This window comes from Monodelphis domestica, chromosome 5 (assembly GCF_027887165.1).
Source record: "Monodelphis domestica isolate mMonDom1 chromosome 5, mMonDom1.pri, whole genome shotgun sequence".
Taxonomy (NCBI): domain Eukaryota; kingdom Metazoa; phylum Chordata; class Mammalia; order Didelphimorphia; family Didelphidae; genus Monodelphis; species Monodelphis domestica.
Genome location: NC_077231.1, coordinates 103,073,756 through 103,086,478, shown reverse-complemented (window position 1 = coordinate 103,086,478; position 12,723 = coordinate 103,073,756).

Here is a 12,723-nt window from a genome sequence, read left to right as displayed (position 1 = left end):
TTGCTCTTTACCTCTGCCTCTGATAATCCTGTTTCCTTCAAAGCTCATTCCAAGAGCCACTGCCTCCATGAGGCCTTTCCTTAGTTCTTGAGCTGCTAGAGTCTCCCCACCATACTACCACCTAAAGTACCTCCTCTTCATTTTGGGTTCTATATTTTGTATATATAAGGTGAATATGTGTTCTTTCCCTATAGAATGTGAGTTCCTTGAGGGCAGGGATTATTTACAGAGTCTTAGAGTTGGAAGACCCCTTAAATGCCACCCAACTTCATCATCCAATCAAGATTGCCCTCTCCAGCCTAGCTGACAATGGATCCTTCAGCCTTGGCTCCGACATTTTTATCTTCGTAACCCTAAGATCCAGCAGCACTCTCTAAATCTTTGTTGATCAATGGAATGCAGTATCTACCCCAAAACTTCCTGACTCCAAGACTAGTTCACCCCACCTGTCTGGGCACTCAGCAAATGTGCCAAAGTTTTGAGTGAACCAAATGGTCTTCCCATGCCTTGTGGTTCAGAGAATTCTATGAAGGAAAGAGAAAATTCGAATGGATGATATTTTGTTCTTCTCATGCCCCAAACGCTCCCTTGCCCACAGGAACGGCAGAAGAGGCAGGTTTGGGGAAAACCAGTCTTTTCACTGTTCAGTTTCACTGAAAATGCAGGGCAAGTTAGGGAACGTGTCTGTCTCTCCACTTACCTCTGCAGTTCTCTCCCTCCAGAGAGGGCTCTGAGGGGGTGGGGAGGGTTCTGGCCATACAACCCAGTACAAGTGACAGAAGGGAAACATCCATCATCCGCACTGAAGCTGGTGGAAAGCCATGGCACAAAAGCCATGGATTGTGCCTGTTTGGCATTCCTCTGACATCCTGGGGAGCATCACTTAAGTTCTTTACAAAGACATTATATCTGGAGGCCCTTTCTGGCCACCTCAGCACTGACAAGATGGAGCATGTACCAATGAAGACACATGTAACCTGGGAGCTGAGCTGAAGCCTGGGAACATCCATCTCACTAATGGAGCGCCCTGAAGCCACGAGCTTAGGAGTCTCAAAATCTGTCTAGCTGCGAAATTATTCCCAAATGTTTGTTATTCCTGTCTCTGACTGAGCAGAGCCTGAGCCTTCCTGGCTGAACTTTAGTCTCCTTTTGAAGAAAAGGCTTCAGTATTCAAGAACAAAGATTTAGCTCTGACCATGTGCAAGGTGCTGGACAAGGGGCTGAGGAGGCTCAAGGGCTTGGTGTTCTCTCCCTTGCCAAAGCTCCTCTAGACTGCCTCTGCTGGATGAAGAATGGAGAGGAGGGAGAAATCAGTGATCAGGAGATAATCAGCTCATTTGTATTTTACAGGCAGCAATAATTGGCAAAGGGAACATCTGGGACTAATGATCACAACTTACATTTAGAGAGAACTTCAAGGTTTATCAAACCTTTCTTTTCTATGGCACCATGACAGAGAGGAAAGACCTCAGAGGCCCTGGGTTCAAATAAGTGCCAACCTTGATGTGCTTGCTTCCTTGTCTGTAAAGCAAGGGGGGTGGATTCAATGGATGCCAAAGTCCATTTGAGTTTTAAATCTATGATGCAAGCTCTGACCTTCCTTGTTCTAAGGGTCCTCCCAGCACTGACCATCCCCTATTCTAAACCCCCTCCAGCTCTAACACTCCCTGTTCTAAGCCCCCTCCAGCTCTAACACTCCCTGTTCTAAGCCCCCTCCAGCTCTAACACTCCCTGTTCTAAGCCCCCTCCAGCTCTAACACTCCCTGTTCTAAGCCCCCTCCAGCTCTAACACTCCCTGTTCTAAGCCCCCTCCAGCTCTAACAAACACTCCCTGTTCTAAGCCCCCTCCAGCTCTAACACTCCCTGTTCTAAGCCCCCTCCAGCTCTAACACTCCCTGTTCTAAGCCCCCTCCAGCTCTAACAAACACTCCCTGTTCTAAGCCCCCTCCAGCTCTAACACTCCCTGTTCTAAGCCCCCTCCAGCTCTAACACTCCCTGTTTTAAGCCCCCTCCAGCTCTAACACTCCCTGTTCTAAGCCCCCTCCAGCTCTAACAAACACTCCCTGTTCTAAGCCCCCTCCAGCTCTAACACTCCCTGTTCTAAGCCCCCTCCAGCTCTAACACTCCCTGTTCTAAGCCCCCTCCAACTCTAACACTCCCTGTTCTAAGCCCCCTCCAACTCTAACACTCCCTGTTCTAAGCCCCCTCCAGCTCTAACACTCCCTGTTCTAAGCCCCCTCCAGCTCTAACACTCCCTGTTCTAAGCCCCCTCCAGCTCTAACACTCCCTGTTCTAAGCCCCCTCCAGCTCTAACACTCCCTGTTCTAAGCCCCCTCCAGCTCTAACACTCCCTGTTCTAAGCCCCCTCCAGCTCTAACACTCCCTGTTCTAAGCCCCCTCCAGCTCTAACACTCCTGTTCTAAGCTCTGTCCCAGCTGTGACATTTTCTGTACTGAAGCCTCTCCTCAAATAAGAACTCTGAGGGTTCTCCTCTCATCTAGCCAACAGGCAAGGATAACAAAGGATGAGAAAGTTAATGTTAGAAAGTTTTGGAAAAATAGGAAGACAGAAGCACTGTTGGTGAGTCTGTGTGGTTACTTTAGAAAGCAATTTGGAATTATCCAAGTAACGCAATGAATATATCTGTACCATTTGGCTCAAAGGTTACAGCAGTAGAACCCAAGGAGATCAGTAACAAAAAGACTCTTCCCCCCAATACTCTGCATTTATAGTGGCACCTTTTTCAGTAGCAGGAACTAGAGATAAAAATTAAGCAATGCTACGAATGGAATGGAACCTTACTGTGCTGTAACAAACATGATGACTTCTGAGAAGCCTGGGAAGATTTCTATGAACTGAGTCAAGGAAACAGCATACATAGTGACAGCAACAGACATGCAAAGAATGAAATCATCGAAAGTAAACACTGAGAAATTATGAAGAACAAGCTTGGTGCCACAGAAGAAAGCTATATGACAGGATCACTCCCTACCCCTTTACAAAGATGTGGGGGAAAATAAAACAAATATTGGGTGAATATAGAAAAAAATGAACTGTATATATGTATGTATATATACACATGTGCTATACATACTATATTATAGCTCATGTAATATATAATATATGTAAATTATACAATAAATTATATCTATGTAATATAAAATATAGTATAGAGTAATATATAAATTTATATGTGTAAATACATAACAAACATAAATATACAGTAACATAATGTATACAAAAATGTGTATGTTTAGAGAATATATATGTCAGATTTTGTCAATATATCGTTTAGGGTTTTTTTCTTCCTTTTTTTCTTTAAAAAGTCTTTGTTCTTTGGGATAGTTCTTTGTAGGGAGAGAGTAGGATTCAAGAGGATTCAAGGGGGATATAAAACCAAAATATATAAATAAAAGTTTGTTATAAAAAATAAAGTATCTCCACAACCTGTCATATTCTACATCTTCCAGTTCTGAGGTTTTCTCTTCTAAAGGCCTCCCAGCTCTGATAGTCTAGACGGAATTGGCCAATTCTTTGGCTCCAGTAAAGTCTCCCTCTGGAGGCAGTTCAGCTGAGGCAAGGGGGTGGGGGTTGGGGGGCACCCTGGTACAGCTGCCTCCCCCCCGCCCCGGGGCCAGGCCAACATGCTCAGAAACCAGAGAGCAGCACACCTATTACCGTGTAGGCACACGAGGAAGCCCCTGCGTGGGTTGGAGATACGACTGTTATTTCCAGGCCACAGCAGGGGAAAGTGTTTGCCATCCATCACAACTCTGCATCCGCATGGGAGCACCCAGCTTTATTAAAATAAATGCACTTTGCGAGAGGAGATGCTTTGTCTGTCCTATGGCTGACCAGGTTTCCATCCTTTTCTCAGCCCTGAGAACAACAGGGAATGTCAGGGCTGGCAGGAGCCTTAGAAATTCTTTAGTTCAGAACTCTTTTTTAGCACTTCAGAATGCCCCATGGTCAGGGTCAGGCTAAGCCTCCCTGTCCCATTTGAGGTGATTTATGAGTCCCGGGAGACAGAGACAAAGGTCTGGGGAGCCCTTATCTGCCTGCTAAAGCTCCTCCTACACCCTCTGGCCCTTCAATGCCTGACTTTTGTCCAGCGATGGTCTCAGCCTCAGCTCTTGCTTCCTGCCCCATTCCAGGAATCCCTGCCAGCATCCTAGAAGGGCAAACTAGCCATTGTATGAATTAGACAATTCCTTTTCCTTTTTCCATCCTCAGCTTCCCCATCTCTGAAATAGAGAGAATCAGTCTTGCAATTCTTTCCTTACAGAGTGGATCCTGGGAGGCCCTCAGTTCTAGAGGCCATCTCAGAGGCCCAGGGGAGAAAACAGAGGCCAAGAAATCAAAGTGATTTGCCCCATACACCCAAGTCTTCAATCATCTCCAAGGAGAAATTTGAACCCAGCTCCCCTGACCCCAAGTACAGTGTTGTTTCCCTTGTCCCATGCTGCCTCTAATTTTCCAAAATACTTTCATGGGAAAACTATGCCCCTGCAGAACTGAGAATCAAAAGAAATGCTCTTTCAGTCCCTGCTCTGCCTTGGCATCTTAGAGCCAAAGCGAAATCCTCTGGTCCAACCCCATCATTTTACCAATTACATGTAATAACAAATTCCCATGTAAGTTTTCCAAAGTTACATGTTCCATATTGTCTCCCTCCCTTCTTCCCTTCCCCTTCTGAGAGGTGACAAGCAATTAAATCTGGGTTATACATGTATTATCACTCAAAACATTTTCATATTATTCATTTTATAAGCAAATAATCTTATTTAAAACCAAAATCCCAAATCATAAACCCAAATAAACAAGTGAAAGATCATCTGTTTTCATCTGCGTTCCTATTCCAACAGTTGCTCCTCTGGAGATGGATAGCATTCTTTGTCATAAGTCCTTCAGAACTGTCCTGGATATTGATGATAATAGCCAAATCTATCACAGTTGAGCATCCCACAAATTGCAGTTGCTGTGTATGATGTTCTCCTGGTTCTGCTTGTTTCACTCTGCATCAGTTCCTGCAGATCTTCCCAGCTCTTTATGAGATCAGCCTGGTCATCATTCCTTATAGCACAATAGTATTCCATCATCATCGCATATCACAGTTGGTTCAGCCATTTTCCAATTGAAGGTCATTCCTTTAATTTCCAATTATTTGCCACCCCAAAAAGAGCAACTATATTTTTGTACAAGCACATCCCCCCCCCTTTTTTATCTCTTTGGGATATAGATCTAGTAGTGGTGTTACTGGATCAAAAGGTATGCATTGTTTTAAAGCCCTTTGGCCATAATTCCAAATTGCCTTCCAGAATGGTTGCATCAGTTCCCAACTCCACCAGCAATGCATTAGTGTCTCAATTTTGCCACATCCCTCCAACATTTATCACTTTCCTTTACTGTCATATTGGCCAGTCTGATAGGTGTAAAGTAGTATCTCAAACCAATTCCATTATTTTACCAAAAAAGGGAAGCTAAGGTGTAGAGAATGTATATGATTTGCCCGAGATCCTATAAGTAGTAAATGACAGACCTAAGATTTGAACCAAGGGCCTCTGGGTTTAAACCCAATGCTGTTCGGTGAATATGGGAAAATCCCTTCCCCTTTCTAGAGCTCAGTCTCCTAATCTGTAAAATGGGTTGTTAGATTGGGACTTCCCTACTTTGTAGGGTAATTAAGATGCTCAAGAGATTAATGAACATAAGGGGGCTTTGTAAATGGTAATACTTGTGCAGATGGGAGGTATTACTCAGTCTACAGAGATATGGAGAGCCAGCATATTTACTGCCTGGTGCTCTCCACATATGGAGAGGAAAGATTCTGACTCATGTAATGATTAAAATGGGTTTGGCAAATAAAAGAATTTTAAAAATTGTGGTCGCCATTTATAATAATTAAATATTAAGTCATAAGACTGTTAGTAGCTTTGGTAGCTTTATTACAGCAAAATAGTGATGGTAAGAAGGGGAAATATAGGAAGGAGATAAAGAATTTTCTAGCCTACCATTCTAAGTCTGCTCCAAAGAAATCTAGCTGGCTCCCCGGATAAAGTTTCAATCTCTGGCAAGAAGAGCAGGTGAGTCTCAGCCTCCAGGTTCCAATCTCCAGGTGGAATGGGAGTCTGAGAAAGTCTCTTCAACCCATTTGAGTCACCAACACTGCTGAATCCAAGGCAGAATTGAATGCCTAGCTGACAAAAAGACTCCCAGGGTCCCAGAGGCTCCCACTTATATGCTGTTTCTCCACCCATCAGCTCTCCTCCTCACATCTCAGGAATCAATTACCATCTCCCAATTTGCCTAGCACTGCCTGGGGGGGGGTAGTAAAAGGTTCTTACTAAGTGTTAATGACTAAGTGTGAAAGGTGGGGCACTCCAGGTTCTTGATTGATTAACTTAAAATAGATGAAGAGAGTTTAAATTTTCTTCACTCAGGTCACTAAAGGAAGATGTTTGTGCTACTGGAAAGGACACTTCATTTGGAGACAGAGCATCTGGGGAGAGAGAAGAAATGAAGACAGACCCAGAGGGACAGAAAGAGATAGACTTCTGGAACCCCAGCTCCCCCAGGGTGGTGACATTAGAGAAATCTCCCTGAGCCTGTTCTCTCCTCTATCCAATGAGGAGACTGGATCTCTGGTGTCCTGCTCCACTCCCAAGTTCTAAACTCTGTCTCTAAGACTACTTGCCTCATCTCCTCTCTTCCTAGGATGCTGCCAATATTCTTGCACATAGATAGGGAATCACAGCCCTTCTCTGTGGGACCTGAAAGATACTTTGAAATACATGTGAGCAGGTGCTAGCCCCCAGATCCAAGGAAGAGCCCTCCTCTGTGATCAGGATAGATACATATGTTTACATGGGGGACTTTGGGGGTAGGGGATGGAGGTGGATGGACCTTCCAAAGTCCCTTTCTGTCCCAGAATGATGCTGAGATGAAGGAGATGAGGATCAGCTCCACAGATCTGAGGCTGGGGGCCTGTTGAGACACCGAGACCTGTGAAAATCTCCTCTAAAGACTTAAGACTGTATGAGGGTGGGGATAAGGAGAGAAGATGGGAGGGTTGTAAAGAAAAAGGCATAAAGCCTCAGGTAACTAGAGAGACAGAGATAGAGAAAAGGAGAGATTCCTCTGTGTTGGGGGAGAGGAATGAGAAGACAGAGGAAAAGAGACACAGATACAGACCAGAGGGTAATGAGGAGAGATGGAGAAGCCAGTGGAAAGGTGAGGGGGCAGTGAAACAAAGAAAGGGGTAGAGTAGGAGGTGTAAGACAAAGAAAAAGGCACAATAAAAAGACCAGTGAGAAATAAAGGTGCCCGCAAGAGAAAGAAACCAGTTTGGGGGCTGGGATATAGGATAGGAAAAGACACAGCTTCAAAAAGAGAGAGAAATAGGGTTGGGGAAGGAGGAGGCAAGAAATAGGAAGAGAGGGGGCAGCTAGGTGGCTCAGTGAATTGAGAGCCAGACCCAGAGATGGGAAGTCCTTGGATTCAATCTGGCCTCAGACACTTCCTAGCTATATGACCCTTGGCAAGTCACTTAACCCTCATTGACTAGCCCTTGCCCATCTTCTGCCTTGGAACCAATACACAGTATTGATTCTAAGGTGGAAGATAAGGGTTTAAACTAAAAAGAAATAGGAAGAGAAGGAAAGGCAAAGGGGAATGGACAGGAGGAGAAGAGGACTGGGAAGTGAATAAGGAAGAGAAAGAATAAGGAAGAGCAGGAGTAGAAATAAGAGGAATAAGGAAAGAAAAGGAGAAGGACGAGGAGGAGGAAGAGAATGAGGAAGAAGAGGAGGAGGAGGAGAGAGAAAAAAGATAAAACATGGACCCTGAATTCTTCCATCAAACAACATGATGAAGATAGAGCAGAGATATGAGCAAAGAACTCACTCCCTGCTTGGAAAGGGGTGGGAGGAGCCACCAGGAAAGGCTTTACAGAGAGGCAACATTTGATGGATAGAAAGGAAGGAGAATTGGAGGTCCAGGCCCCTAGGGCATTGAAGCCACTGCTTCCACAGATTGAGGTGCATCCCAAAGTCCCCCTCCTCAAACATTTCAGCAGCCAGAGAGCTCCCCTCCTAAAAATTCTGTGGCACTCACTAACTGCCTGCACCCCCACAAACTCACCTTTTTATTACCCACTTACCAGCACCACCACCATCCTCAATAACTACTATATGTCTTGAGTGCCCACTAGATGCCAGGCCCTATTCTTGGCATAGAGGACATCTAATCTCTGCCGTGAGGAGAAAGGATATAGTGTATAGAGTACTGGTGGACTTGGCACCAGGATGATTTGGGTTCAGATCTTGCCTTATAGACTTACTAGGTATGTGGACATGGCCAAACAAACTTTCTTGCTCTTCTGAGTCTTAGTTTCACCTTCTGTAAAATCAGGGTACTGGACTAAATGGCCTCTGAGGTCCCTTCCAGCCCTGGAACTATGAGAGTCCTAGGAACCCCAACTGCTGGACTCTTGCATCTTATCTCTCAGAGTCAGGTGATTTGAGTCCATATCCCAGCTAACCATCCCTTTGGCGTCTGGTGGGGGAGGGGAGGCATGACAGGACCACATTTTCTGTGCTCCGAAAGACTCTCCCAATGGCACCATTGTTCTTGCTGACCCCAATTTACTAAGGGTGGAAGGCTTTCTTCTCTCACTTCCCCCAAGTCCAGAGTGAGGTGCATGTTTATGTAGCAGAAAAGTCTATTTGACAGTCCCAAGCCATCACTGAAAGATTTCCCCCCTCCTAGCTGCAAGGAGCCAGGCCTCTTCCTTCCTGGGGGGCAAGAGGAGTGCCATAGAGATGCTCCATCTAGCTGAGCAGCAGAGCGAGAACCAGAAGCCCCAGAAGGCTGGAATGTCCTGACAGGAGGCCCCTTCCTCCTCCTTCCTCCTCTGGGCCTCTTCTCCATCCTCTCACCTTTCCCTCCCCCTATCCCTCTTGTTGCCATGGCAACAGCAATCTTAGGTCAGGCTGCTGGCTCTAGGGATGCCTCCTCTCCAATGATGCCGCCCAGCCAGACTCTCATTTTCATCAGGACCACAACGGTGGCAATGCCTAATCACACCGAGATTAATACCAAATTCCTGTCTGTTAGCTGGATTAAAATTCATGAATTCAGTTCAACACAAAAAGTGCTGATGGGAAAGTTTCTCTATTCTTAAAAAACAAACAAACAAACCAACACAAGAAGAACCTTTCAGGCAGAGAGATTCTTGCCTTCCCCTCCCCCCTGCTCTAGGCAGCCTGCTCATAATTCCACTGCCTAACAGGTGGAGAAGAGAAAGACAAAGGGAGACCATGACCCAGCTCACCTCGAGGAGCAGGGAGCCCAAGCTGGCTGAGAATCTGTCTTTCTCCTGAAGAGGGCACAGGGCTGGAAGTCTGGAGACCTAATGAGTGGTGTCCACTCTGCCCTGAGGCATAGCATCAGAGATTTAGGGCTGGAAGGGATGGCAGAGGTCATTTACTTTAACCTACTCCTTTATTTTACCCAGGAGGAAACTGAGTCACAGAGAGCAAAAGGAGCAAAGGAAGGAGTGTTCCAGGGATGGGGGACAGTCAGAGAGAATGCCTAGACATGCTCATCCAAAGAAGCAGAGCAGAGGGAGTCCCCCTGGGCAAGTATGCTCAATGAACTAAGGTTCATTGAAAAAACAGTGCGAAGATGAAGGAATAGTATCTCTTGAGGTCACGGGGAAACATGACCATTGTCTCAATTTCATGAGAGTGATCAACTGTCTTCTGAAGAGATGCAGCCTCATTTGGGGAAGGATAACCCAAACCTCAGAGCATGTGAAGCAACGGCCTTTACTGATGATTGGTGGGAATCAGATGTAGACACAAGGCAGAGTTATTCACATTGAGTGGGTGGAGAATGCCCATTGCAGCTAAGTAGTTGGACCATGAAGTTAGTGTTCAGTTTGCAAACTGAGCAAGTCTTTGCATCTCTGAGTTCACAACTCCAGGAGAGTCTCCATTTGGCCAATGATGTCTTGATCAACCTCCCTAGCTAAATAACTCCCAACCCACCTTCTTCCAGTCTGCCATCTTGGTCTAGAATAGCAAACCTATAGGGCACCTGCCCACCTTCCCTCATGTATGTCCTTCTCCCAACTGCTGGTATCCTTCAAAGTTGGTGTTCTCCTGGCCCTTCCTCCCATCATATATTTAAGGTTTAAAACTCAACAGACACTCAATAAAATGAGCATTTCCATGCCCAAAGTAGAGTAGATAATGAAGGTTGTACACAAAACTGTGAAGCTCTATTATGTACAACTTGTCTTTGCTTTTAAGTTTATAATAAATTCACTGTTACTTTCAAAGCTGTTTGGATTCCGTGCATATATTTTGAACAGACACTGCAGATGGGCAATGAGCTGGGCCCAGAATGGAATAGAAGGAAGAAGTGAGCAAGATGGATGGCACTTGGAAGATTGGACAGAAGTTTCAGCAATCCCAGGTTGGCACTAAAGAACACCTTTTTCACACTCCTTCTCCTTTGAGGATACTGTATGACCACAAATCATGGAAAGCTGCCGTGTCTGAAAAGTCTAAAACATGGTAAATTGGAGGGACATATGAGCTGCTGAATCCATGACTAGAAATGATTTTGGGAGGAAAAAACAACATAAGAGAGGTCATCAAGGGTATGAAGAACCAGAACGAGAGGAGGGCTGCTCACTTGGATCAAGTTAAAGAAAATAGATGGATATTGTAGGTCCTGAAATGCCCCTAAAATAAAGCCCTGAAAGTCAGTATTTCATTTGAGCAAACATGTAGTAAATGACTACTGTGTACTTGGAAACAACATGATCAATTAAAGCACTTAATAAGCACCTACAATGTGCCAGGCTCTGTACTAAGGCTTGAGTGTACCAGGGGAAAAATGATACTGTCCTTTCTCTCTTGGAGTTTATATTCTACTGGGGAACAGCAAGATAGAAATAGACAGGGGGCAGCTGGGCAGCTCAGTGGATTGAGAGCCAGGCCTAGAGATGGGAGGCCCTGGGTTCAAATCTGGCCTCAGACACTTCCCAGCTGTGCGACCTTGGGCAAGTCACTTAACCCCCATTGCCTAGCCCTTACTGCTCTTCTGCCTTGGAACCAATACACAGTATTGATTCCAAGACCGAAGGTAAAGGTTTAAAATATTTTTTTAAAGATAGAAATAGATGGACGGACAGACAGACAGACGGATAGATAGATAGATAGACAGATAGATAGATAGATAGATAGATAGATAGATAGATAGATAGATAGATAGATAGATAGATAGATAGGTAAACAGACAGACAGCAAGTAATCTTGGGAGAGGGAGGAAGTGTTCAATGACAGTAGAGATTAAGGAAGACTCCTGGTGGGAAGTAGCCCTGGAGCTGAGCCTCAAAGGGAGCCAGAGTTTCCAAGAGGCAGGAATAAAAGAGAGAAGCATTCCAGATCAAGGGAACAGGGATGTTCAAAGAGATGGGAGATGGCTTGACATATATATGAAGACTAGCAAGAAGGCCAGTTTGATTAGAACTTGTGATGGGTAATTATATGAGATCAGCTTGGTAAGGCAAGCAAGAACCATATTGTGAAGGATTTTAAATGGCAAATACAGAGTTTTCAGTTTTATTCTTGAATTACTAGGGAGCTACTGAGGTTTCTTAAGCAAGGAAATGGCACTGTAAGACTCTGCTGTAACCACAGGAAGTCAAAGATAACTGGGTTATGATATCTCCAGAGATGTTAGACAGATTGTGACCTGGGAAATGAGGACGTATCCTGCTGCCATCAGGGTCTCTGCAGTGGGTTTGGAGTAAGCATGATCTTATATTATGTTCTCATTAAGTCTTGTGGGGGGAAGGGGAATAGTCAGTTGGGGGTTAGTTGGGGGAATAGTTGGTTCTCTATCACCAGATGCCTTTGGGCAAAGACTGGATGACTTGTCATCAGAAGGGTGGTGAGCACCCCTGGAAGAGGGTGGGCTCCCCTGCCTTGCAGATCTTTAAGCTGAACCTAGATGGTTGTTGAGTGTTTTAAAGTGGATATTCCTTGGTGTAAGGCTTAAAGTAGGTGACCACTTCCAACTCTGAGATTCTGAGATTGCAAGCTTATAAAAAAAAATGTCCCTGTCTAGGGGGAAGTGAGCTAGGGCATAATCAGTCGTGCCACTAAGGATGTAACCTCATCAATACCATTGAATCTCAGTAGGAGGAAGGACCAGGAGAGGGTTATCTTTGATCAGCATCTTTGAAGGGACCAGCGGAATGCTTCTCCCTTCTATTTCTGCTTCTTAGAAACTTGGGTTCCCTTTGAGGCTCAGTTCCAGGGCCACCTCCCACCAGAAGCCTTCCTTGATCCCTATTGTTGTTTAACAACTTCTTTCCTCTTCCAAGATTACTTGCTGTCTGCCTGTCTGTCCATCTATCCATCCATCTACCTATCTATCTATCCATCTATATAGATATCTGTCTGTCCATCTATCCATCCATCCATCCATCCATCCATCTATCTATCTATCTATCTATCTATCTATCTATCTATCTATCTGTCTGTCTGTCTGTCTGTCTATCCATCTGTCTAGATGGAGGTGGACACATGAGGGAGGGTGCCCCATGTTTGTGTGAACTGGGTTTCTTTGGGAGAAGGATTTTCCTTCCCCTGCTCTTCCTCTGTCCTTCAAGCTTCAGGAATTAGAACTGCTAGTGTATGCTTCTGT